The 27,140-nt window shown below is 50.0% G+C and overlaps 1 long non-coding RNA gene across 1 annotated transcript; it reads left to right on the top strand.

Moving 5' to 3' along the window:
* The first annotated feature begins 3,398 nt into the window (after positions 1 to 3,398).
* LOC119566628 lies at positions 3,399 to 25,410 on the top strand. The gene is made up of 3 exons (XR_005225906.1): positions 3,399 to 3,528; positions 23,481 to 23,597; positions 25,033 to 25,410. It is a non-coding gene; the product is annotated as an uncharacterized LOC119566628 (long non-coding RNA).
* Positions 25,411 to 27,140: the final 1,730 nt, after the last annotated feature.

Here is a 27,140-nt window from a genome sequence, read left to right as displayed (position 1 = left end):
AAAGCAGAACAGCTTGAAAACAGGAGACTTGCATCAGAATAGGCCACAGGCCTGTGGTTAGGATGTTTTGCCTGGGAGGTAGGAAACCCCTATTCCAATCCTTTCTCCTTATCAGGCACATGGGGGGAATTGGACCAGAGTCTCCCACATCCAGGTGAGTTTCCAAACCACAGGGCTAAAGGTTGGTTATCCTTCTCCCTGTTTTGTGTGGAGTTAGGCAGGTGCCAAAGCCATTCTTGCAAGAAATGCCTTCGGTGTCTAAGCCTATCTGACTCCAGAAGACAATTCCCAGCTGTGGATTGCAAGCAGAGATAGGCATCAGCACAGATTTAGGTGCTGAAGGCCAGATCTTTACATATATTTAGGCATCTAGTGAGAATTTCAAAACATCTAGGTACCTAACACCCATTCAAATGAATGTGTTTTAGCCTAGGTGCTTTTGAAGATCCCACTAGGAGCCTAAATAGTTTTAAAAATCTGTCTCTGAGCACTGTAATGTCTAAGTTCCTTTGTGAATCTAGCCCTAGTTTCTTAAGGGGTTGTTAAGTGATACCTAGGAGCTTGCACCCTCTGCACAGGGTGAAGTTCATATATAGAGGACAGTAACTATTTCTCTTCATGAAACCCTGAGCTTTCTCCCCAGAAATCATTTCAACAGCCAAGCCTTTATACTGAACTTTTCTACATTGTTATGGAAAAGAGGGAATGACACTGTATATAGCTCTAGAGGGAATAGCAAATGCTTTGGGGCTAAAAGGAATAGGAGGTCTTCAAAGGTGAATGCAAACCTTACATGAAAATTGAATTAAGCCCAGAAATGTGTGCTGAATGTCTCCCTTAACTCGTCTCTGGGAGTGTGTGGGACCAATGGGATCCGGGAGCTCACAAAATGATGTAATTCAGCAGACAGTATCAGACAATCGAACAGAAATGGAGAAATAATTATTTAAAAAGTAAATGATCCATTTATGTGTGTTCCATGTCAGCCATAGTCTGGTACTGTGGGCAGCATTTTTATTAATTAGTCAACAATATTGCTGGTCTCTTTACAGACAGGGTGAGGTGACAAGGGCCCTGCACCCACTCAGCACATTTTTTTTTGGACTAGTTCAATTTTCATGTTAACTGTGCTGTTCACCTTTAAACTTTTAAGCTGTTTGCTCACGTTGAAGCTATTAGGATTCCCTTTGGTTCATTCCTGGAAACTGGCCTAGTGACCTCGGTAAGTCAAATGAAGGGGGGAAAATATTGCACAGCATTTCATGGGACAAAAAGTATTTGAAAGTACATCTGTTGTTGCCTGTTGTGGTTACTTTGGGATTTTGTCACATTTTGACAAAATTACCTTTTCTCTGGTGGCAAACAAGTCCATAATCATTATTCCCTATTTTTGACAGATATAGTAACACCTGCAAGCCCAGGGCCCTTTCATCACATTGGACAGACTCCAAGATCAACCACTATGCTGTCTACACTTATCAGTTATGTGAACTGTGCCTATACTCTATGGGCGATACTCTGCCCAGTGAAGCATTCTGTTTGTTGGAATGAGCTATTCTCTCCCTGTTGATTGAAATATGCCACTACAGATGTGGGGTTTGTTCCGGTCAAAGCTGCTCTGTCCATGACACAGTCAAATTATTACCAAGGACTTGTAAACTTCCCTTTTGCCTTCAGTTCATATAGGTGTTTTTTCCTGTAATCATCCCCACTTCTCCTGTATATAGAATGTCCAATATTAAAAAGCAGTAAATCTGTGCAGTTGTGATGGTGTTTACAGATCCCACACAGAGTCTAACAAAAAGAAGGAGCAAGACTGGGCCAAAAGGGCCCTGCCCCTCAGCAGTTACAAAGCATGCTTCAGGGGGAGGATCTGCTTAAAAGGATACTCAGTCAGGGATGCGGTGTGACAATAAATTTACTTGAAAAGGGTCATATAGAAAGTATGACAAACACATGTAAAGGTAGGATTAATCTATTTAAAAGTATTGCTGAGATTAAGTGGTGGAACAGATAAAAAAGTGGCGGTGATGCTATACAGAGCATTAATAAGATCAGCCATATGTTATGGGTGTCCAGCCTTTAGTTCTGCATTCGGAGAGGAGCTTAAAAAGTTAGTCAATTCAAGCTCAAGCGCTACAAACTCAATGTGGTGCATTTCTTAATAACACAATGTCAAATGCAGGTAGCTACTAACTAGAGAAATGCCTGTTGATTTAAGGGTGAAAATGTTAAATCTGACACTTTGGGCTAAAGTTAAGGGAAAGGGCACAGATAAGAACACTGGACAAATATATGAGGCATGTTGGGAATTAAGTGAACTAAATGTAGCTTGACACAGTAAACTACATCATGCTCTTGGGGTTAAAATGTAGGTAAAAGAGTTAAGTGAAAAGGAAGGATTAGACGAGATTAAAATCTATGGCTATGAGACAGAAAATGTATACCTGGAAAATCGTCTCTCTGAATGTGGACTTAGAATTATCTAATAAAGTAAGGGGAAATAAAGAGCCATCTTATATGACAGATAAAGTTTGAGTTTATACATACTAAATGGAGTCACCATTGCTGAATATAGACTGACAAATCTAAAGATGAAAATCAGGCAGAGTAGGAGTAGCATTTTGCATCCTTGAGATTGGAGTGAAGAAATCTAAAAGAATATCTAATTTTGTAGCCAGCCTGACAGCTGAATTGGTAGGAATAATGTGCAGATGACTGCAGCTGTTATCTTTTTTGATTCATTATCAGGTATATTGGCAATTAAAAGGAGTAGCTCAAAGCAGGAGTGACCTAATGAATGAAATATTGTTTTTGACAACAGTTAGTATGCTCAGGCATGAACACAGCACTTGCATGTATTCCTGGGATACCTGGCAATGAAATGGCAGATAAAAAAAAAAGCAAAAAATGCTTTAAAAATGGAGGAATTGATATAAAAATTCTTTGAGTAAGCAGAAATGTAAAAGTTTAGTTTAAAAAGGATTTAAAAGGGAATGGCAAGAACTGAGGACCAAGGAGACAAGAGGAGGACAAGTCTATGAAGTATGCCCCAAAATAGAGGATAATGCACCACTCCGGTACTAATGTTTAGACTGTTAGCTGGTCACTGTGTTTGAATAATAATTTATATTTATTGAATAGACCCAAAGCTGGGTTATGTAACCCCTGTAAGTTTAAAGAAACAGCTGATAACCTGATATGGGAATGCAGGGAATGTTCCCAGTGTGGGAAAAAGTCTCTTTGACTTTTGAGATGGCAGAATATACTATGAGGAGTTTAATAAAAGTATTGGAAAAGTGGGGAAACATTAAAAAAGGATATAGAGCATGGTGAAAATGTAGTGGCATAAATGTATGAGGAATATAGTATGTGGCAGTGACACACACAGTAGATGAGTCTGCTTTTTTGTAAAGGATAAGAGGAAGAGGAGGAGGAAGTGGGGAGCGAGGGAAAGTGAGTGAGAGGCTGTCAAAAGTGGGGAAGCCAGTTTGCAACATCTGGGGGTGAAGCAATCTACAGGAGAAGGTATGTCTGTGGGTAAGACCCAGGTGGAAGGGTAGGGGCTAGGATTGCCAATTCTGGTTGGACATATTTCTGGAGGTTTCATCACATGACATAATATTTAATTGAATGTTAATCTTTAATTCCTGGACCCTAGTAGGGGCCTGACCCTCTTCCTCTCCCCCTGCCCCCTGCCCTGCAATGCTGAGGGAAAGTAACTTGACACTAGGAAGAGAGCTGGAGAATGCTTATTTGACTGACTGAGCTGCTGAGACTGATTGGGTAACTCCCTGCTGTTTTGGGGACTAAGGACCTGTAACCATGCTCCAGGCTTGAGAGAGCAGGGAGGTAGGAAGTGGCCCAGGGGAAGCTGGTCAGATGCATTAGGAAGAGGAAAATCAACACTCCATGCATCTCCCCCCTGGGCCTTGGGTTGAGACACGGTAGAGAGAGAGGTCCAAGGTTCTCCAGCCTTCCCCTTTGCCCCAGGACTTTGAGGGTAGAAAGACTCTCTAGTCATGGCCTGCTCACAGGCCTTCCAGTTCACGAGTGAAACCCTCTACAGAAATATTGTGTTGGGATTACTATTAGGCTTTTTCTGATGTTCCAAGAAACGGTAGTAGGCCCAAAATATAGAGACGAATGGCTTGTATTTCGCAAAAATATTTTAGTGTAGTCATAATCTGCTAAATACCTAATAAAATTCTTGTATCCTAGAGGCAATATCCATCTGAGACAAGGAGATCTCTGAAAGAATATTATAAAGTGTCCTTGGGACATTAAGAAATTAATCCATTTTCCCTAGGTAGTAGTTTTCCATTCTCTGGAAGAAATACAATTCTCCCTTCTAGAAGACTATCCCTAAGGGAAAGGCATTAAAAAGTATGCTTATGGATCATACTGTCCCATCTACCTGAGTATTCCACTCCATTTCTGAATGAGACAAATGGGACTTGTATGTAAAATAACCTAATTTCTACGTGCGTGACAACATATCCCTTGAATCTGGCAGATTTTTGGAACTTTCCTTCTTTGTGCCAAGTAAAACAGATTTTTGTGTAGTTCTCTGAAACTAAATCTCAATCCAAATCTTCATTTAAATGCCTCTGCCCCTTAAAATGAGGAACTGTGACGTGCACCTTTGAAACAAAGCCCCTGAAACAAATCCTTAGGTGTGCTAGAGCAGTTCTTGACACACTAGAGAAAGGGGAAGATGATCCCACTATCTTTCTTGGAGACAACCAATGGTCCGTTCAACCCTAATTCAAATAACAGCTGGGAGCTCATATGCCTTTGAGGATTGCTGGAGCATAAATCACCCTGAACATGGACCCTCCCTCCGCTGTGGAGGCCAGGAGTGGGTGGTGTAGAATGAGTTATGCTGGCTTTATACCACTCAAGGATTGCCCGCTTTGAAGGGATTCCTGAACTGGCTGTTGAGCACACCTTTCTGTCAATATTGCACCACCACAGAAGAGCAAAGGGGATAGAGTGGAGTTGAGAATCTTCCTCCCCTGTTCCAAAGTTTCACCCAACGTACATTTATAATGCTATTATAACTTCTAGTTTGGAAAAGAAGAGTAATTAAGTCAAAGAAAGCTGACACTAAAAGAGACAGAGAGAGACATCAGGATTTATCAATATAAGAGACTAATGGTACTTTGTGCCTTGGAGTGTGCTTCATATCCTTCTCATAGCAACTCCTATTATGTGACCAATTGGATTCTTTAAAGATGCATTTCTTGCTCCATGAAACAAAATTTTGTATACATCTAGCCACAACTAGAGCCACTGTGACAGCAAATTTGCTTACTTGCTGGCTAACTTTCAATAGTTTGTATAATGTGTATCAACAGGCTCTGGAGAAGTATTACAACAGCCAGAAGTCTGAGGAAATGAATAAATAAATACCAGATGTGACAGGGTCGGGCCAGATGGCTACAGGAGAGTAATTTTTTTTTTTGAAGCAAAAGATGTTTTTATTTGCATAACACACTTACAAAGTAAAAACAGCAGCATATGCAATGTGTAACACAGCAACCAATCATAATTGTTTTCTCATTAGCTTCAGGGGAGGGAAGTGTTCAAGCTTGCCTAGGCCCAGAGCGGGGGGCTTCCTCGACTCTTGTGGTCTTCCACCCTTCCGAGTTACCTGGTGGCCCAGAGCGAGGGGGCTTCATCGACTCTCGTGGTCTTCCACCCCCTCGAGTTACCTGGTGCCACGCTCGAGTGTCACCAACAATTCCCTCCTCTGAAAGCACCCAACAAGAGGGGCAGGCTGTGGGGTGGACAATCCGGGGGGGGGGGGACGACACGTGCACCCAAGTGTGAAAGGACCCCTCTAGGGTGGTGGTGTCCAGAGCAGCAATGGCTGGAGCTGGGGTCCCTTACTGTCTCCCCCAATCAAAGGGTCAGACAAAGGGACCCGGATGGGGACACCGAGCAGAGAACCTCGGACAGCGCCCACCGCTCCTCAAAAGCATCAAGGGAGTCGGTGGACGCCACCCAGAGGAACTCCGCCCAGATACGTGAACGGACCGAGGATCGGAAAATGGCCCCACAGTCACAGGAAACTCCATCGGCCAACTTCCTCGCTCTGGTTTTATAGATGGCCGTTTTAGCCAGGGCCAGGAGGAAGTTAACTAGGAGATCCCGCGACTTTGTGAGGCCACGGATGGGGACTGCATAAATAAAAAGGTGAGGGGAAAAATGCAACCAAAAACGTAGTAGGAGATTTGTGAGGAGCCGGAACAGGGGCTGCAGCCTGGTGCACTCCAAATATACGTGCGCCAGGGTTTCCCTCACACCACAAAAGGGACAAGTATCTGGGACGGGGGTGAACCGCGCCAAGTACGTGTCTGTGCTCACAGCTCCGTGAAGGAGCCGCCAACTGATGTCCCCAACGGGCCTCGGAACCAAGATGGAATATAGGCTGGCCCACCGGGGCTGCTCACCCTCCAAAGGTGGCAGAAGGTCTTGCCACTTTGTGTCGGGGCGGGACACTAGGGTGAGGGCGTGAAGGGTGTGGAGCGCGAGCGTGTATAGATGTTTCCTTGGCACGGTTTGGAAGCGTACCGGCTGCAGTTCATGCAGCTGGCTCGCAGTGAAGGGGTGGGGGAGTCGATTGGATCTGCGAGCAGGGGTCCAATTAAAAAGTCCGGCAGGCCTGGGGTAGAGGGTGGGCGGGGTGTGCCCTCAAGCAGGACCTGGTCGAGGTAAGCTTGAGCAGAGGGCGTCAAAGCGGCCTTCACCTCCTGAAGTACATGCCGGGAAGTACGAGGTCTGGAGAGCCCGATGCGCCGGGCGAGCATCAGGGGATCCAGCCAGTCTCCCCGGTCATAGTCCAGGAGGTCTCCGACTCTCGTGACTTCTGCCAGGATCAAGCTCTGGCGCACCGAGCGGGACTCCACCACCTGCACACGGAGCTGGGGGTTTTGTAGCAGGGGCTCCACGAGGAGATCTACCCCCTCGGTGGCCACCACGGACCTGATCATTAAAAACAGTTTCCAAGTCCGGAGGAGGTCCTGATAGAAGACGGGCAGCCTGGAGAGGTCTCACAGAAGACCTCCTGGATGGAGATAAAAGAGCTGCCGGTCCTATTGGAGCCCTCGGATGCGGCGCAGGATGGCGTGCGCCAGTATGCTCCATGCCAAACTGCCTGCACCATAGAGGAGCCTCTATAGGGCCTGGAGGTGGAAGACACGGACCTGAGTGTGTAGACACTTCAGGCCCTGTCCTCCTTCCTTCAGGGGTAGATGAAGAACCCCTACAGAGGCCCAGGGCATTCCTGACCAAAAGAACCCCAGAACCGATGTCTGGAGGTTGGTCAGGAAACCCGGGACCGGGACCAGGGTGTTGAGCCGGTACCAGAGCATGGACAGGACTAGTTGATTAAGTACCAGCGCTCTCCCTCGGAGGGAGAGAAATCGGAGTAGTCCCGTCCATTTCTGGAGCCGCTCTATCACCCCGCCGTCTAAATTTTCCCAGTTCTCCAGCGGAGAGGGATGCGTGGCAGAAAGGTAAATGCCGAGGTAGAGCAGCGGACCCGCGCTCCACCGGATGGTCTGAAGCGCAGGTGGGAGGGTGCCCGCCTGCCGCCAGTCTCCTACCACCAAGCCAGAGCTCTTGACCCAGTTGACCCGGGCGGAGGAGGCTGCCGAACAGATGGCCTGGCAAGCCTCCACCCGCGCCAACTCGCCGGGGTCCTGGATCACGAGGAGCACATCATCAGCGTATGCCAACAGGACCAGCCGCAGCTCCGGCTCCCGCAGCACCAACCCTGTCAACCTCCTGCAGAGGAGACAGAGGAAGGGCTCGATTGCCAGAGCGTACAGCTGGCCCGAGAGGGGGTACCCCTGCCATACTCCTTGCCCGAAGCTGACAGGTTCGGTCAGGGTCCACTTGAGCTTAACTAGACACTCTGCGGAAGCGTACAGCACCCGGAGAAAACCCACAAACTGGAGTCCGAAGCCAAACGCCTGCAGAGTGCTCAGGAGGTACCCATGGTCCACCGTATCGAACGCCTTCTCCTGATCTAGGGACAGGAGGGCGAACGACAGACCGTCTCTACGCCCGAGTTCCAGAAGGTCCCGAACCAGAAATAGGTTATCAAAGATACTGCCATCTGGGACGGTGTAGGTCTGGTCTGGGTGGATCACGTGCGCCAGCACAGACCCTAGCCACAGCGAGATTGCTTTCACTACGATTTTGTAGTCCGTGCAGAGGAGCGAGACGGGACGCCAATTTCGTAAATCGCTGAGGTCCCCCCTCTTCGGCAATAAGGCAAGCACAGCTCGCCTGCACGAGAGAGGGAGAACCCCGCTCTGCAGAGACTCGGCCCAGACAGTGACTAAGTTGGGGCCGAGGATGTTCCAAAACACGTGGTAGAACTCCACGGTCAGCCCATCCATGCCTGGAGACTTATTGGTGGGCATACGACGGAGGGCTTCCAGGAACTCGGCCAGAGTGAGAGACAACTCTAGCCGGTCTTGGTTGCTCGCGCTGACCATGGGGAGCTCCTCCCAAAGCACTCTGCAAGGGCTAGGGTCAGTTGGATCCCGGGAGAAAAGACTTGCGTAGAAGGCTCGGGCCCTCACACACATCTCCGCTGGGTCCGTGAGGGGGGTGCCGTCTTCTGCCAGGAGGCAGGTGACGTGTTTCTTGGCCCCCCTCGTTTTCTCCAGGGCATAGAAGAAGCGGGAGCCGCGATCCATCTCCCGAAGGAGGCGGATGCGGGATCGAACAAAGGCGCCCCGGGCCTGATGGCCCTCGAGGGCCTGGAGCTCCTCCTGCTTCTCCCAGCACGCTCCACAGAGGAGCGGGTCTTTGGGGCTGGCAGCCAGACGCCTCTCCAGCTCTAAGACCTCCCGTTCCAACTGCTCTATTACCGCATTTCTCTGTCGGCTGGTGCCCTGCGTGTAGTTGCAGCAGAGAAGCGAGGTGCGCACCTTCCCCAGGTCCCACCATCACCGCACCGAGGGAAAGGCACACCGCTGCCCTCGCCAGGCCAGCCAGAATTCCCAGAAGGACGTCACGAAGCGCTCATCCTCCAACAGACTGTTGTTAAAATGCCAATAGGCCGGCCCCGGCCTCTCCGCACAGAGGGAGACTGTCACGGTGGCTAGGTGATGGTCAGAAAATGGGGCCAGCTGAATGCTGGAGGAGTGGGCTCGTGAGAGATGGAAGTGTGATAAATAAATGCGGTCCAACTGGGAGTGGCTCGACCGATGGGCTTCCACCCGGACAAAGGTGAACGTGGAAGTGTCATCCGGGTGGTGGTCACGCCAGATGTCCACTAGGGAGTGATGTTCAACTATCTCCCAGAGGGTGTTCGCGGCGGCCGGGCACTGCTCGGTCCCTGAGCGGTCTCGCTCCTCGAGAGTGGTATTAAAATCCCCTCCCAGGACCAGGCACTCGTGAGAATCTAAGGTGCCGAGGAAGGCGGACGCCTGCTGATACAATTGCAGCCGCTCCGGGCCCAATGTCGGGGCATAGACGTTAACGAGGTTAACCACGAGCCCCTCTATACGGACCCGGAGATGCAGCAGGCGACCCGGCACAGCCTCGGCGACCCCTAGCACCTCGGGCCGTAGGTCGGGGGAGAACAGGGTCGCCACTCCAGCCTGCCGAATCGTGGAATGGCTAAAGTAGACCCTGTCCCCCCATTCCAGCTGCCAACTATCTTCGGCGATCAGATCCGTATGGGTCTCCTGCAGGAAAATCACAGAGTACCCTCCCTCCCGAAGGAAGGAGAGCTCCTGGGACCTGCGGAGAGCCATCCTACAACCCCGGGTGTTCAACGTTGCGATGGTGAGAGGTGTCATGGGGAGGGCTGGTAGGGATCTTCACTGGCAGGGACGCTCGCATCCCCCAGCAGGCTGTGCAACAGTCCTTGTCCCATCCTGTAGGTGAGTAATTGGTCACTGAAGACGCGGACCCACCAGTAAGCCGCAGCATCCTGCTTCCCCGTCCCTTTACCTTCCCCCATAAGGGCCCTTGTGGCCCGGAGGATTTGAAAAAAATCCCCCCATCGCTGGAGAGCAAGCTGTACCTTGTTGCGGGAGCCACGGACATCCTCTAAAAACTTCCACAGCTCTCCTCGCAGCTCATGGGGGGGTGGGGTTATGGTTTCCCGGTTGTTCCCCGGCGGGGCCCTTGGTGCAGCCCCGTGGCCCACTAAAACGGGCAAGCAGGGTGCGGACCCCCGACGGGGTGCCTGATGGGCTGGAGCTTCTAGGCCCGCCTCAAGCCCTGGGGCAATACGGGGTGGTGGAGGGAAAATAGCAGCCCCTAATGGGTCGGGGCAGCAGAACGCAAAGGCTGCTCCCTGGGGGTCATCAACGGGAAAAGGGAAGGAGACAGCCCCGGGGGCAGCGATAACATCGCAGGAGGTAGACTGGATAGGGGTAGGGGCAGGGGCAGAGGCGAGGTTCTGGGTTTCGGGAGGCGAGCAGCTGGATGATGGGGCCTCCCTATCAGGCTCGAGAGTTAAGGGGGTGGGGAGGGAGCTCTCAGTGATACTGGGCGCGGGCTCCATGGTGGATTTAGTGGCTATAGCATCAGGAGGTGGATTATCTTCTGTTGGGCCCCCGCCCGGGAAGGAAATCAATTGCTCCGCACCAATAGGGGGTGCCCCTGGCGGCTTGTGTCCCGGTCACGTGGTGCTGGCTGTCACCTGAGCAGGCTCGGTGGTTGTCCGCAGGGTGCCATCGGGCGGCCGGGTCGATGGAGGAGTCCAGGGGCTCCTCGGAGGTGGGAGCAGAAGCTGCAGTTAGGGGGAGGGCGCATGGGGAAAAGAAGGGTGGAGTGAGGTCGCCCAAATCGAGGTTTGCTGGCAAAAGGTCGTCCTCCCCCTGGGCGACCGGGGTCAGATCTAGAGCCTCGATCTCCTCGAACATGGAGGAGAGGACACTTTCCGTCGCCCCGGGGTTCTCCCCGCTGGCACCCACCACGACGGTTGTCTCGGGGTTCACGGGGGCTTCGGGCAGTGTCAGGACAGAAAGGGCTTCCTCGAGGGTCTCAGAGGGCAGGGTCTCCCGTGGAGGGGAGACACTACCTTCCGGTGCTACCACGCCTTTCCCGGCTGACACCGGTGGATGGGACGCACTTGTGGGCAAAGCGGAAGGTTTGGCATCGGTGCCCCCCTTCCTGGTCTTCCGGGGGGCCTCTGCCTCGGGTAGATGGGGCAGAGCTCGAGCCTTCAGCTTGCCTCACTTCCCCTGGACTAGGGCCCAGCCCTCCATGGCATCATCTGGGGGCTGGTTAGCAGGGGTTGTATCAGGGGGTAAAGGCGATGGCTCAGGGGCTTGGGTGTGGGGATGGTGGGGCGGCATAAGGGAGGGAGAATTGTCCCTGGGGCAGGCTCTCTCCCATGCCTGGTGGTATATCTTCCGCACCCTCCTCCATAGGCCCCGCCAGATGGTGGGGCGTTGTAGGGGAGGTGCCCTTTGCACCTGAGCGGGAGAAGTGGTGGTCCGAAGAGGAGGGGGGGCGGGTTCGGGTATCGGGCGGCCAGGGGCGTCAGCAATAATGGGGCCAATGTCCTGCCGGGTCTCGGGGATCCCAGGTGCCCCTCCATGCCGGGCTAAGGGGCAGTCCCTCCGGACATGCCCTGACGCCTGGCAGAGGTAGCACCGGGCTTCCCCCGTGGAGAAATACACCCGGTAATGGGCCCCCTGGTGGGGGACTAGGAAGGACCCCTCGAGCGCCTCTCCGTCACGCGCCGCCGATGGCAGTAGAAGCTGCATTTGCTGGCGGAAGGAAAAGATGTGACGGAGGGTGGGGTCCTTGCAGCCCAATGGGAGAGGGCTGATGACAGAAACAGGTTTCCCCAGGGTGGAAAGGGCGGGTTATAGGGCAGCACTGGGGAGAAAAGGAGGGACAGAGGTCAGGACCAGGTGGACACCCAGGTCCTCTAGCGGCTCTAGGGGGACAAACACCCCCCCCCACCGCCAAGCCCCTCTCCACCGCTTCCTGGGTGGCAGCCTCTGATGCTAAGAAGAAGACAACCTTCCCGTACATTTTGGAGGCTGCCATAATGGCCGAGGGCCCCACCACCCTCGCCAACGCCCGCATATAGGTCTCCATGTGGGGCGAGGTGGGCACCAGGAGGCATCAGACTCCATGCTTCCTTGTCATGGTGGGAAAGGGGCCCCGGCCGCTATTGATGGTGGCGGAGGTGGTGGGCGGGAGAGATGACAAGGCGGCAGGCAGGGGGGCTGCTGCCGCCCGGGCATACATCCTGGGGGCTGAGGGAGGGACATCCGTAGAGCTGGTGGAGGGGGCAGCGGGGGAGGATGCCGTGGTCGGTGGCGGGGCCACAGCAGTGGGGGTGGCCCCTGCCACGGAGGGCCTGGTGGTTTTAGCGGGGCCCTTCCCCTTCTTCTTGCCCTGGCCTTTCCCGCCAACTCAGGGGGCTTCCCTAGAGTCTGGGGAGGCGATGGGCATGGCAGCGGTGGAGGTCACCCCGGTGCCCTCCATTGCCAATGCCCCAACGGGGGTGGTGGCAGGTGATTGACAGGAGTTGGAATCAGGTAGAAAGGGACAAGCTGTGGGGTGGTCAATTTTTGGGGGGGGGGCACATGAACCACCGTACGCTTGTCCAGAGAGTCCTGTTTGGTTGGCTGGTGCTTCTGGCCCACATGGTGGAATCAGAGCGAGCAGCTAAGTCCAGAGGCAGATGTTAGACAGCCAGCAAAGATGGTGAAGGAGGCAGTTGTGAAGATGGTAGCATGGGGGTTGGGAGGACACAGATGGATCGGGGGACAGCTCCGTGCCACACCCCCTGTGTCCCTACAAACACAGTTAAGACACAGTCAAGGCCTCCCCCCACACGAGACCACAGTTCAAAAGTTACTCAGTCTTAGGCCCCCTCCACGGCGATTTGTAGATTCCCCGGGCGGTGTTCCTCTGGTAGACAGCTTTTTCTCTGTCTGTTCCGGGTCGCAGCTGCAAACATTCCAGGGATGCCGGAGCGGATGATAAAAAATTCTCTCAGCCGGAGACGGGTCCACAGACAAACAGCAAGCGGCTGGATCTGGGGGCTGGGTCCTTCCACTCCCCCCTCCAGGGAGCAGCAGGCCCCCCCTCTCTCGGGGGGGGGAGGGTTTCAGCTGGAGCGGCAGCAGCGTCCAAGGGCGGGCGGGCGGGCGCGGGGGGGCTAACAGGCGGCCGGCGGCTGGCCAGCACTCTAGCAACAGCAGAGAAAGAAAAAAAAACAACAAAAAGAAAAGAAAGGGGGAGAGCATCTGGCCCGGTCGGGGGGAAGCCGAAAGCAGGGGCAAACAGCAAGAAAAGCCCAGGCCAGAGGGTAGCAGTAGGAGAGCAGGCTAAGTAGGTCCCTTTTCCCTGGGTAAGGTAACAGGGAAGTTTTTTGTTTTTGTTTTTTTTTAACAGAAAAAAAAATTTTATTGTGACAATTACAAGAATTACCAAAGAACCAAATCAAAGTATGCAACAAAACAACGCAAACAGAAGGTATAACACAGCAGCTTTCAGGAGGGAGAAGTGTTCAGGCTAGCCTGGGCCCAGAGCGGGGGGGCTTCTCGACACTCGTGGTCTTCCACCCTCCTGAGTTACCTGGTGGCCTAGAGCGGGGGGGCTTCCTCGACACTCGTGGTCTTCCACCCCCTCGAGTTACCTAGTGCCGCGCCCAGTGTCACCGATTATCCCCCCCCTGAGAGTACCCGGCAAGATGGGCACGGCTGCGGGGTGGGCAGTTTGGGGGTGGGGGGGTAGACACCCACGTATTATAGGGCCCTCCTAGATGACAGTAACGATGGTATCCACAGCGGCAACGGCTGGGGCTGGTGTCTCTCGCTCTTCCCCTCAATCAAAGGGTTAGACGGAGGGAACCGGATGGGGTCACCGAGCAGAGAACCCCGGACAGCGCCCACCGCTCTTCAAAGGTGTCAAGGGAGTCGGTGGACGCTGCCCAGAGGAACTCCGCCCGGATACGTGAATGTACTGAGGATAGGAAAAAGGCCCTACAATCGCAGGACGTTTCATGGGTCAACCTCCTCTCTCTGGTTTTATAAATGGCTGTTTTTGCCAAAGCTAGGAGGAGGTTAACCAGGAGATCCTGCAATTTTGTGGGGCCATGGATGGGGAGTGTATAGATAAAGAGGTGGGGGGAAAAATGAAGCCAGAAGCGCAACAGAATATTTGTGAGGAGCCGAAAAAGGGGCTGCAATCTGGCACACTCTAAATAGACGTGCGCCAGGGTTTCCCTCACATTACAAAAAGGGCAAGTATCCGGAATGGAAGTAAACCGTGTCAAAAACACGCCCGTGCTCACAGCTCCGTGAAGGAGCCGCCAACTGATGTCTCCGACGGGCCTCGGGACCAAGGTGGAATACAAGCCGGCCCACCGAGGTTGCTCACCCTCCAAAGGTGGCAGGAGGTCCCGCCACTTTGTGTCGGGGCGGGACACCAGGGTGTGGGCGTGAAGGGTGTGAAGCGTGAGTGTATACAAATATTTCCGTGGTGCAAGTTGAAAACTGACCGGCTGCAGTTCATGCAGCCGGCTCGCAGTGAAAGGGTGAGGGGTTTGTTAGAATCGGCAGGGTAGGGGCCCAATGGAAAGGTCCGGCGGGCCTGGGGTAGAGGATGGGCGTGGTGTGCCCTCGCGCAAGGCTCGATTGACATAAGCCCGTGCAGCGGGGGTCAAGGCGGACTTCACCTCCTGAAGTACGCGCCGGGGAGTACGGGGGCTGGAGAGCCCCATGCGCCGAGCGAGCGTCAGGGGATCCAGCCAGTCTCTCCGGTCGTAGTCCAGGAGGTCTCCGACCCTCGTGACTTCCGCCAGGACCGGCCTCTGGCGCACCGAGCGGGACTCCGCCACCTGCACACAGAGTTGGGGGTTGTGTAGCAGGGGCTCCGTGAGGAGATCTGCTCCCACGGTGGCCGCCACGGACCTGGTCGTGAGAAACAGTTTCCAGGTCCGGAGGAGGTTCTGGTAGAAGACCGGCAGCTCGGAGAGGTCTCGCGGAAAACCTCTCGGACAAAGATAAAAGAGCTGCCGGTCGTATCGGAGCCCGTGGAAGCGGCGCAGGAAGGCGTGCGCCAATATGCTCCACGTTGAACTACCTGCACTGTAAAGGAGCCTCTGCAGGGCCTGGAGGTGGAAAACGCGGACCTGAGTGTACAGACATTTCAGGCCCTGCCCTCCTTCCTTCAGGGGTAAATGAAGAACTCCGACAGGGGCCCAGTGCATTCCCGACCAAAAGAACTCTAGAATCAATCTCCGGAGGTGGGACAGGAAACCCGGGGCCGGGGCCAGGGTGTTGAGCCGGTACCAGAGCATGGACAGGACTAGTTGGTTAAGCACCAGTGCTTTCCCTCGGAGGGAGAGACATCGGAGTAGCCTCGTCCATTTCCGGATCCGCTCTATCACCCCGCCCTCTAAATTTTGCCAGTTCTCCGGCGGGGAAGGGTGCGTGGCGGAAAGGTAAACGCCGAGATAGAGCAGAGGACCCTCGCTCCACCGGATGGTCTGAAGCGCGGGTGGGAGGGAGCTCACCTGCCGCCAGCCCCCCACTGCCAAGCCAGAGCTCTTGACCCAGTTGACTCGGGCGGAGGAGGCTGCTGAGTAGATGGCTTGGCATGCCTCCACTCGCGCCAAGTCGCCTGGGTCCTGGACCACGAGGAGGACGTCATCGGCGTACGCCGACAGGACCAGCCGCAGCTCGGGCTCCCGCAGCACCAACCCCGTCAACCTCCTGCGGAGGAGACAGAGGAAAGGCTCGATCGCCAGAGCGTACAGCTGGCCTGAGAGGGGGCACCCCTGCCGCACCCCTCGCCCGAAGCTGACCGGTTCGGTCAGGGTCCAGTTGAGCCTAACCAAACACTCCGCGGAGGCGTACAGCACCCGGAGAAAACTCACAAACTGAGGTCCGAATCCAAACGCCCGCAGGGTGCTCAGGAGGTACCCATGATCTACTCTATCGAACGCCTTCTCCTGATCGAGAGACAGGAGGGCGAACGACAGACCGTCTCTCCGCCCGAGTTCCAAAAGGTCTCGGACTAGAAAGAGGTTGTCAAAAATGCTGCGACCCGGGACAGTATAGGTCTGGTCTGGGTGGATCACGTCCGCCATCACGGACCCTAGCCGCAGCGAAATTGCTTTCGCTACGATTTTGTAATCCGTGCTAAGGAGTGAGAGGGGACGCCAGTTTCGTAAGTCGCGGAGGTCCCCCTTCTTCGGCAGCAAGGCGAGCACCGCTCGCCTGCACGACAGAGGGAGGATCCCGCCCTGCAAGGACTCAGCCCAGACAGTGACTAGGTCTGGGCCGAGGATATCCCAGAACGCACGGTAAAACTCCACGATCAGCCCGTCCATGCCCGGAGATTTATTGGTGGGCATGCGGCGGAGGGCTTCCGAGAACTCGGCCAGGGTGAGAGGCAGCTCTAGCCGGTCTCGGTCGCCCACGCTGACCGTGGGGAGTTCCTCCCAGAGCACCCCGCGAGCGTCGGGATCGGTCGGATCCGGGGAGAAAAGGCTTGCGTAGAAGTCACGGGCCCTCCCACACATCTCCTCCGGATCCGTGAGGGGGGTGCCGTCTTCCGCTAGAAGGCAGGTGACGTGTTTTTTGGCCCCCCTCGTTTTCTCCAGGGCATAGAAGAAGCGGGAGCCGCGGTCCATCTCCCGAAGGAGGCGGATGCGGGACTGGACGAAGGCACCTCGGGCCCGGTGGTCCTCGAGGGCCCGAAGCTCCTCCCGCTTCTCCCGGCACGCTCCACAGAGGGACGGGTCCTCGGGGTCGGCGGCCAGGCACCTCTCCAGCTCCAAGACCTCCCGTTTCAACTGCTCTATCGCCGCATTTCTCCGTCGGCTGGTGCCCCGAGTGTAGTCACGGCAGAAGAGCTTGGCGCGGACCTTCCCTAGATCCCACCATCGCCGCACCGAGGGAAAGGCACGCCACTGCTCTCGCCAGGCGAGCCAAAACTCCTGGAAGGACGTCACGAAGCTCTCGTCCTCCAACAGGCTATTATTAAAGTGCCAATAGGCCGGCCCCGGTCTCTCTGCACGGAGGGAGACCATTATAGTAACTGAATGATGGTCGGAAAAAGGGGCCGGCCGAATGGTGGAGGAGTGGGCCTGTGAAAGATGGAAACGGGATAAATAAATACGGTCCAACCGGGAGTGGTGTGACCGATGGGCCTCCACCCGGACAAAAGTGAACGTGGAGGTGTCATCTGGGTGATGGTCACGCCAGACGTCCACTAGGGAGTGATATTCAACTATTCCCCGGAGAATATTCGCGGCAGCCGGGCTCGGCTCGACGCCTGAGCGGTCCTGTTCCTCGAGGGTGTAAGGTAACAGGGAAGTTTCCAGAACAATCAGGAACCTTCTGGAGACAATTAAGACAGACAGGCTGATTGGAACACCTGCAGCCAATCAAGAAGCTGCTAGAATCAATGAAGGCAGGCTAATCAGGGCACCTGGGTTTTAAAAAGGAGCTCACTTCAGTTTGTGGTGTACATGTGAGGAGCTGGGAGCAAGAGGCACTAAGAGCTGAGAGTGAGAACGCGGACTGTTGGAGGACTGACGTGTACAAGCATTATCAGACACTAGGAGGAAGGTCCTGTGGTGAGGATAAAGAAGGTGATGGGAGGAGGCCATGGGGAAGTAGCCCAGGGAGTTGTAGCTGTTGCACAGCTGTTCCAGGAGGCACTCTAGACAGCTGCATTCCACAGGGCCCTGGGCTGGAACCCAGAGTAGAGGGTGGGCCCAGGTTCCCCCCAAATCCTCCCAACTCCAGGTCAGACACAGGAGGAGCTGACCTGGACTTTGGGTTCAGAAAAACAGCCAAGCTGAGGGCTGCCGTGAAGCTCCAAGGCGAGCAAATCCGCCAAAAAGCACAAGACCCCCCAAGGTAGAGGAGGAACTTTGTCACACAGAGTAAAGTGATACAAAAATTATCCTCTTCAGGAAATAAAGCCTTTTAAGAACTATCAAGTTTTGAAACTGGAGTAAAATGACCCAGAGTCCCAGACGTTTGCTTGCAGAAGTTCTTATGAGGCACCTCACAGTGTACAAGAAGTGGAAGCTTAGACCTCTTTCTGTAAAGAATCAGCTGAGCTGGAGGATAAAGACTACTTCTGCAGTTTTGCTGTTGAATTTTTCTGAATGGAAGGGACTGGATTTAAAGTTTGAGAATACTTCTGAAGATAAAACATGCTTGGGTCTAAAGAACTTACTCTTACGTGCCTGCTGAGGAAGCACTTGGATGATAGCTTGTGATTTAGCAAACTCTGTACTATTTAACATCAAATTTCAGTCACTTTATATAAGCTGAGAGGAAGGGTCTGACTGAATGGTTATAATCAGAAATAATTTCATTTTTTCTTGTTACTTTTCCTTTGTGTCCACTGGGCTACCTGCCTGCATCTACAAATCATATATAGGTAATTAAACATCTAACTGCTGATATTGTGGGCATAATGATTTGCAGAGGAAAAATTGCAGCCCTCAAAACTGGCAAAAATTAGGCCATAAATAAATGCTAATTAGTTCTTGTGAATAGGGTAGGAGGTTGGTCTTTTTTCTCACATAATACCTAGGGAAGTGACAATCGAAACAATTTCAAATAGTAGGATGTGGGCTTTTGTTACCTTCTGTGCTTTTTTGAACACTTAGACAAAACATTTGCCAAGAGGAACTGAATTATTTTTCTAATGACTGCAAATCACAAAACAGTGGATCTCTCTTAAAACTCTTCTACCTATCTTAATCTTTCATCTGCGATGCACAGTAAGGGTAACTAGGTTTAACTAAGAAGAGCAGCTGGCTGTGTAGAATTGTTAGGAATTGTCTATAAATGAAACAATTCCTAAAAGATCTATCTCACCAGTCATATTAAATCAGACTATTTATTTATGCTGTGCTACATAGAAACTTCCACTTTAAATGAGTTGCATCTGCTTACACCGGGAAAAATGCATACCTCATGAAGCGGTGCATAGGTCATGTGGTGACTCTCTGCAAAGACATGAATCTCACCTGGTTTGAATTCAGCCCATAGGGGCTCCCATATAAGGGAATTTCACTTCCTGACAGGAATTTGAAGGAAATTTAGGGAATGTCCACAAAGGAAACCCAGGAAAGTTGACTAATCAACTAAAGGTGTGAAATCAACGTGCATAAATTAAAGTGTGTTTAATCCTCTCTCTATCAAGGATACTGTAATTCAGGAATGAAGTGGTCTGTGTTCACTGTAAGTTATATTCGTATAACAAAGTCGCTCAGGGGTATGAAAAATCCGCATCCCTGAGTGATGCGTTTGTAGCGACCTAATCCCCTGAGTAGACAGCACTACATTGACGGGCGGGCTTCTCCCCTCAACATAGCTACCATCTCTCATGGAGATGGATTAACGAGGTTTAGCAGAGTCTTCTCCGAAGCACTACAGTGGCTCAGCTGCACCACTGTAGCATTGTAAGTATAGACCTGCCCTTAATCCTCTTTACCTAGGATTTGTCTACACTGCAATCACAAGGTGTGATTGCTGTTCATGTATGCACACCTGAGCTAGCTTAAATCTAGCTAGTTTGGTTAGCAGTCGCAGTGAAGCTGCAGCAGGTTCCACAAGCCCACCCAGAACCCTGGATAATTGCTTTGCTGGCTAGCCTGCACTGAAGCCCATTGTCCTGCAGCTTCACTGCTCTAGTACTCAAGCTACCTAGGGTATGTATACATGAGCTGTTACCACACCCCGCTATTGTAGTGTACACATAACCATTGTGAGCCGAAACGTATGCTGTTTTCTCATGCCCTAGTGGTAATAAACTCTGTAGGAGAGAAAGTGGCCCATATTTGCTATTGCATCAAATAAATTGTCTTCTTTAAATATCTGCTTTTAATTTATTTTTATTTTGGTTATCAATATACACAGGTCTCTTGAACTTACTCTTGGCTGATATGTAATACAGTATTGTGTACAGCAGGCTTGTCTAGTCTTTAGATGAGCAGAGCCCATTATAATTATGTACAGCAACACATAAGTCTAAACCCTAAATTCCTGAAAATGTGACCTTAGGGTCAAAACAGTAAAAACCTTTACTGCTGGTGTGAGTCTTCTAATAACCTCAGTAGACAATAAAGTTATTGGCACCACAAGCTTTGCATTTAAAAAACCAACCAACAAACAAACAAAAATAAAACAGGTGACTTGACATTTCATATTTGAAATCAGGAGTGTAAATAAATGTGCATAAACCTTTGTATCATGATCTAACTTAGGAGATGCACTGTGCTGCTGCAGGCTGTATGAGCACAAACCAGTTTTATTTCACTAGCTCAGGAATAACAGATGTCTGGTACAGAAGAGATAATCCTCTCTCAAGAGAAGGCCAAGTAAAAAGAAGTAGGCTGAAAAAAAAAGAGAGGAAAAACCAAAGGAGTGGACTGAATTTTATTTACTTTCACTTTTGTGAATTATACTAGATATATAAAACTATTTATACAGACACTGGCCCTAGTTCTCCAATGTACTCAAGTTGTACTAGGACATGGTGGAGAGTGGCATTTACTACCCACAACATGCACATTCTTTACCCTTGTGCTAGGGCTTGAAGGACCAGACTTATGACCATGGAAATTGCCTCTCTAGTGGGAAAATTCACCTGTGGGTATCTCTGGCTGGTTTAGGTTAACTTTGTGCTGCTTATATGGCGCAATGTGAACTTGGCAGGCCAGGAAATTTGGCCCGCTGAATTTTTAAAGGTCATGCCAACCCTCATGTTACAGAATGGAGATGACCAGCTTTTTGGAGGGGGTCTGGCATTACTTGCTTGATCACATTCACTTCTCACCTTGGAGAAAGCCTAATTAAAACCCTAATTGAAAACGAGTGGTTTTTGAATGATTATGTATGCTTGGTCTATACTACAGAGTTAGGCTGGCAAGCCAGCTGACACTGACCTAATTATGTCAGTGTACACACTATAGCCTTGCCCCTGTGGATGTAAGTGTTCTAGTACACCGACATAATAACTCCACCTCCACGAGAGGTGTAGGGCTTACGTTGGTGTAGTTGGGGCAACGAAGTGTCTGTGTAGACACTATGTTACTTATATTGGCATAGAGCCATGAAATTGACAAGAAAGTCAGGCTGTCAACCTGGGGCTGATGGGGGCTCTAGCTAGAGCCCAGCTGCCCCCGAGGCTCCCTGCTCCCATACCGGCTGCGCCTGCCCTACGTGGAGCTGGGCTGCGCCCCGGGTCCTGGGTCCCCAGCCTGGCTGCTGCTCAGGCTCCATGCTCTCCACTGGATTCACCCTGGATTCCCTGTTCTCTGCTGGGCTGGAGCCTCAGGAGCCTCCTGGACTTAGGGTACGGAGCTCCTTGCTGGGGCGGGGTGGGCAGCTGAGCTCCCGCATGCAGAGTTGTGTGTGGAGCTGAGAGCCTGGATGGTAATTTACTGCGGTGGTTGTAGGGCAACCTACCATAGCTTGACTAAAGTTTCTAATGTAGACATGCCCTTAGTTTACTACAGCATTTTAATGTCATGCATAATACAATAACAGTCACAGATGGAGACCACAAAAACATAAAAATTGCCATACTGGGTAAGAACAAAGGTCCATCTAGCCTAGTATCCTGTCTTCTGACAGTGGCCAATGTCAGGTGCTTCAGAGGGAATGAACAGAACAGATAATCATCAAGTGATCCATCTCATCGCCCATTCCCAGCTTCTGGCAAACAGAGGCTAGGGACACCATCCCTGTTCACCTTGGCTAATAGCCACTGATGGACCTATCCTCCATGAACGTAACTTGTTCTTTTTTGAACCCCGTTATAGTGTTGGCCTTCACAACATCCTCTGGCAAGGAGTTCCACAGGTTGACTGTGCATTGTGTAAAGAAATACTTCCTTTTGTTTGTTTTAAATTTGATGTCTGTTAATTTCATTTGGTGACCCTAGTTCTTGTGTTATGAGGAGTAAATAACACTTCCTTATTTACTTTCTCCACACCAGTCATGATTTTATAGACCTCTATCATATCCCCTCTTAGTCATCTCTTTTCCAAGCTGAAAAATCCCAGTCTTATTAATCTCTCCTCATACGGCAACCGTTCCATACCCCATATCATTTTTGTTGTAATTTTCTGAATCTTTTCCAATTCCAATATCCAATATATCTTTTTTTGAGATGGGGTGACCACATCTGCACACCGTATTCAAGATGTGGGTGTACCATGGATTTATATAGTTTCAATATGATATTTTCTGTCTTATTATCTATCCCTTTCTTAATGACTCCCAATATTCTGTTTGCTTTTTTGACTGCCACCGCACATGGAGTGGGTGTTTTCAGAGAACTATCCACAGTGACTCCAAGATCTCTTTCTTGAGTGGTAACAGCTAATGTAGACCTTTAGTCATGACCAGAAAACCAGATGAAGCATATGTTTTTCATAAAGGCTTTGAGGATTTTTTTTCTGATAGTCTTCTTTAGTAAATTCGTATTGAAATTGAATATGAGACAAAATTGCTTTTAGAATAAGGCATAACAACATTGGGTCTGATTTTCAGATGTAATCAACACCAGCAGTTTCCACTGACCTAAACTGGCTTTCCGTGTTTAGCACTTCCGAAAAATAAATTCCCTTGTCATGTGCCATTTGGTTTGAAACTCACTGCCTCAGTGCCTCACCTTATCCTGCGGAAGCATAAACTCAAAAATTTACAAGTAACAGAAGTGTGTGTCGGTGGGGGGGGGGGGGGAATATTAAAAAGCAGAGTAAATAGTGAAGCTACCAGACAGAAAGTGGGATTTTTAAGTTTTTGGTATTTTGTTTTCTTCTGCTTCCCTGTCTTCTCATCTCATCTTCTCCCACTTAGTTCACTATAAGTTAACAAGGCATTTCTCCTCAGACTACTTGTCAGATATTTGTGATTAGAGTGTCTGCTTATATGGGGAGAATCCCAAGTAGTCTTTTGAATTGGAAAGAAGCAGCTTTAAAAAAATTATTCATTTTTTCTTTAAAATTTGAATAGTTAATGGGGACATTTTCAATATAACTAACTGGAAAATGATTCCTATTAAATGTGCTTCCTTTTGTGTTAGATGCCTTAAAATACCTTACCTAGATGGGTAATTACCATATCTTGGACACATTTCAAAATACAAATCATGAGAGGGCATGTTCCCACAGGAGGACCCCAAAACATGAGGAGAACAAATGAAACATGTACATGAACTTGTATGAATTAGCAAACAATTGTGAGTATAGGGACAGGAAACTGGAAACTGTGAGGGACAAGCCTGTCATAAGGACATTAAATAAAGAGTTTCCTGGAACTTGCTTGTCTGAGAGTAGCTGGCCCTCTGCAATCTTTTATTAAACACTCCAACCACTAAAACAACACAGCAAAAACAGACATAAAAAAAACATAAAGGGTCAAAAATAGAGACCATACTCATGCAAGACAACCTAACCGTCCTCTTCTTTCTGTCTGATATTCCCTTGACAGGAGAACCTCAACGCTAAAGGTTTGCGCCATCCTCCAAATACCATCCATTTGGTGGCCAAAGTCCAATCCAAGAAGAAATCAACCTTGACCAGTTGTCCTTGCTCAATACCATAACAGGTGCTACATCCCTCCATAGAAAGCCCCATACATATGCTGAAAATTCTGCTTCTGGCATCCTCCCAAAATGTGGGTGCAAACACAGCTCCTTGATACACAGAAACACATCGCTCCATAAAAACCAAAAGATAGAGAAAGACAATCAGCCTACAGCTATAACAAAATCCTCAGTCATTACATAATACTGATACTCTGTGCCCCGACATATTAATCAGTTAACTATACTCTTGGTCCAATGTAATTTCCCCCACCTTATACAGTAATCCCTTTTCCAATTCCCACTATATCATGAACTAAAACACATTCCAACATCCTCTTACTCCTTCACACTTTTGTCCCAAATTTACTCCCAAAGGCCTTTGTGCCTATACACTGGGCTTTTCTCCCTCAAAGGAGAGCAGCCCAACCCAAACTCAACCCATGTTAAACTCCACCACGTCCTCTCCTTCTCTAGGCTGCATTTTCTCTCTGCATGCCCCAACACCCCCAGCTCCTTCGGGATTGTGTGCATCAACTCCTCCACAGAATCCCACATCATAGGTTTCTTCTGAAACCACCACCTCACACCTTGCCTTGTACACAGGACCATGCTGATGAGATAGAAGGTCTCTCCCTCCCACTATACCAGACCTGATATACCAGCCTTGAAAAATCCTCATATCCCCATTGGGCCCTCTCTTGTCCTAAAATAACTGGCACTTTCAGCATTCTTGCTAATCCCACCTGAACCTTCTGAGCCCACAGGTATTCCCCAACAAATACGCCAGAGACTTCTGGATCACCACACCCCCCTGAACACAGCTGTTGCCTGGGACGTGCCCAGTCTTGTTTTTGCCGGGTTATCTATACTTCCCGCACGGCCACTTTATCAAGGCAAAGCCTCCAGGCCACCTCTTTATATTTAAAGGGGACCCTCTGGAACCTTAGAAGTCTCAAAGCCCCCAAAATGACTGAAGGGCTAAAATCTATATGCTATTTATGTAATAACCTGAAATATAGACCATGTCAGCTCTTTTTACAGGCCCAAAGTCCAGAGTTTGGTCAAGAGGCGAGAGGCCTAGCAAATAGTGAACAGTATTAGCTAAGAAGCAGAACAACCAAAAGACAACCTTGCTTATTGCTGAGATAAGCTTGGTCAGCAAGATGCCAGGTGAAGAATTATAGTTGGTGGTTTTATCTAAAAGTTGCAAACAGATCTAAGGAATGAAAGGGGCCCTGTTTCTTCTGTAGGAAGAGGTGCCTTTCCACACACCAACCTTGAGTTTATGGAAGAGGTTCAAACATGTTAGTATGAGATATGACATCCTCCTTCTCACAGATGTACACCCCTCCTCCAAGCCACTACCAATGCCTGCCTTAGAAACACAAATGAGCAACTAAAAAGTAATCTTTATTGCCATGTGCTTTTCATTTGTCTCTTTGCTTTAACCCATAGGTATGTACCTGTGGACAATCAGAGGAGCTACTTCATTCCTATGGACCCCAAATCAGAATTCAACATATATATTTTATACTAACACAGTTTATACATTTTTTAAAGGAAAACACCTGTGTACTAATTGTATGTTACTTGTTAACCTGAAACCATGGGTGGAGACATTATGTAATCTTTTTACTATTGGCTACTGTGCTTATCTTGTCTTGCTGCTAGACCTATCCAGGGGTTTGGGACTGCCTACCCCCTCATTTCCCTCCGCCCATGGAAAATCTATATAATCCACTGTAATCAATTGTTTGGCATTGTCTCTGAGCCTAATAAGCAAGGTGACACTCCGCCAGTGCTGTGTGTAACAAACCCACATGCTTGATTCTACACAGTGTCCATTTTGGTCCTTCAATGACTATCATCTGGACCACCAGCTGGCTGCAAAGGCTCATATACCTTAGCCTCCAACACCTGCTGGTACATCCCTATCTGGTCTGTCCTCCTCTCATCTCATCCCAGCATGTCCACCATTAGACAGGAGAGATTCCAGAGGACTGGAAAGGGCAAATATAGTGCCAATCTATAAAAAGGGGAATAAGGACAACCCAGGGAATTACAGACCAGATATCTTAACTTCAGTACCAGGAAGATAATGGAGCAAATAATTAAAGCAATAAATTTGCCGACACCTAGAAGATAAGTAACAGTCAGCATGGATTTGTCAAGAACAAATCATGTCAAACCACCCTAATAGCTTTCTTTGACTGAGTAACAAGCCTTGTGGACAGGGGGGAAGTGGTAGCCTTTTCATACTCCATTTCAGAGTGTAATCTGGTTTTCTGAATCAGGTCTTGTAACAATCCCATCTTCCACTCTCGTGTCGTTGGTGCTCTAACACAATTCACATTCAATGTCCCCATCAGAGGATCCAGCTCCCCTGTCTGCCCCTGCCCATTTTGCCCCTGCAGGTCATATTCTCACAACACATCCTGTTCACTTCGGACAGGAAGGTGGGAGGAGGGGGGAAGAGAGAGAGAGACTGACTGTTAATAGGTTTCAGAGTAACAGCCGTGTTAGTCTGTATTCGCAAAAAGAAAAGGAGGACTTGTGGCACCTTAGAGACTAACCAATTTATTTGAGCATGCGCTTTCGTGAGCTACAGCTCACTTCATCGGATGCATACTGTGGAAATTGCAGAAGACATTATATACACAGACACCATGAAACAATACCTCCTCCCACCCCACTCTCCTGCTGGTAATAGCTTATCTAAAGTGATCATCAAGTTGGGCCATTTCCAGCACAAATCCAGGTTTTCTCACCCTCCGCCCCCCCACAGACAAACTCACTCTCTTGCTGGTAATAGCCCATCCAAAGTGACCACTGTCTTCACAATGTGTATGATAATCAAGGTGGGCCATTTCCTGCAGAAATCCAGAACCTGGCAGGAAATGGCCCACCTTGATTATCATACACATTGTGAAGACAGTGGTCACTTTGGATGGGCTATTACCAGCAAGAGAGTGAGTTTGTCTGTGGGGGGGCGGAGGGTGAGAAAACCTGGATTTGTGCTGGAAATGGCCCAACTTGATGATCACTTTAGATAAGCTATTACCAGCAGGAGAGTGGGGTGGGAGGAGGTATTGTTTCATGGTGTCTGTGTATATAATGTCTTCTGCAATTTCCACAGTATGCATCCGATGAAGTGAGCTGTAGCTCACGAAAGCTCATGCTCAAATAAATTGGTTAGTCTCTAAGGTGCCACAAGTCCTCCTTTTCTTTTGACTGTTAATAGCATTTTTATTTTTAAATCATTAGGAAGTGATCATGCTCCACTGAGGGAAAACTATATAAGTACCTACATAGAACAGCTAAGTTTGTGATGCAAAGACCATGCCAAACTAACATGATCACTCTTTTTTGACATAAGTGTTGGTGAATGAAAAGACTACAATTTATCTGTATTTTAACAATTTATAATACTACACAGAAAACTCAGTGAGTGGCTTGAGAAATATTGTTGGGCTAGTATACAGTAAAATGGGTAATCTAGTTACTTAAGAAAAATATTATTTATCCCAATCGGACCAAATTACTGTGGGAGGATGTGTAAAATG

The sequence above is a fragment of the Chelonia mydas genome, chromosome 5 (assembly GCF_015237465.2).
Source record: "Chelonia mydas isolate rCheMyd1 chromosome 5, rCheMyd1.pri.v2, whole genome shotgun sequence".
NCBI lineage: Eukaryota > Metazoa > Chordata > Testudines > Cheloniidae > Chelonia > Chelonia mydas.
This window is presented reverse-complemented; position numbering and strand designations above follow the sequence as displayed.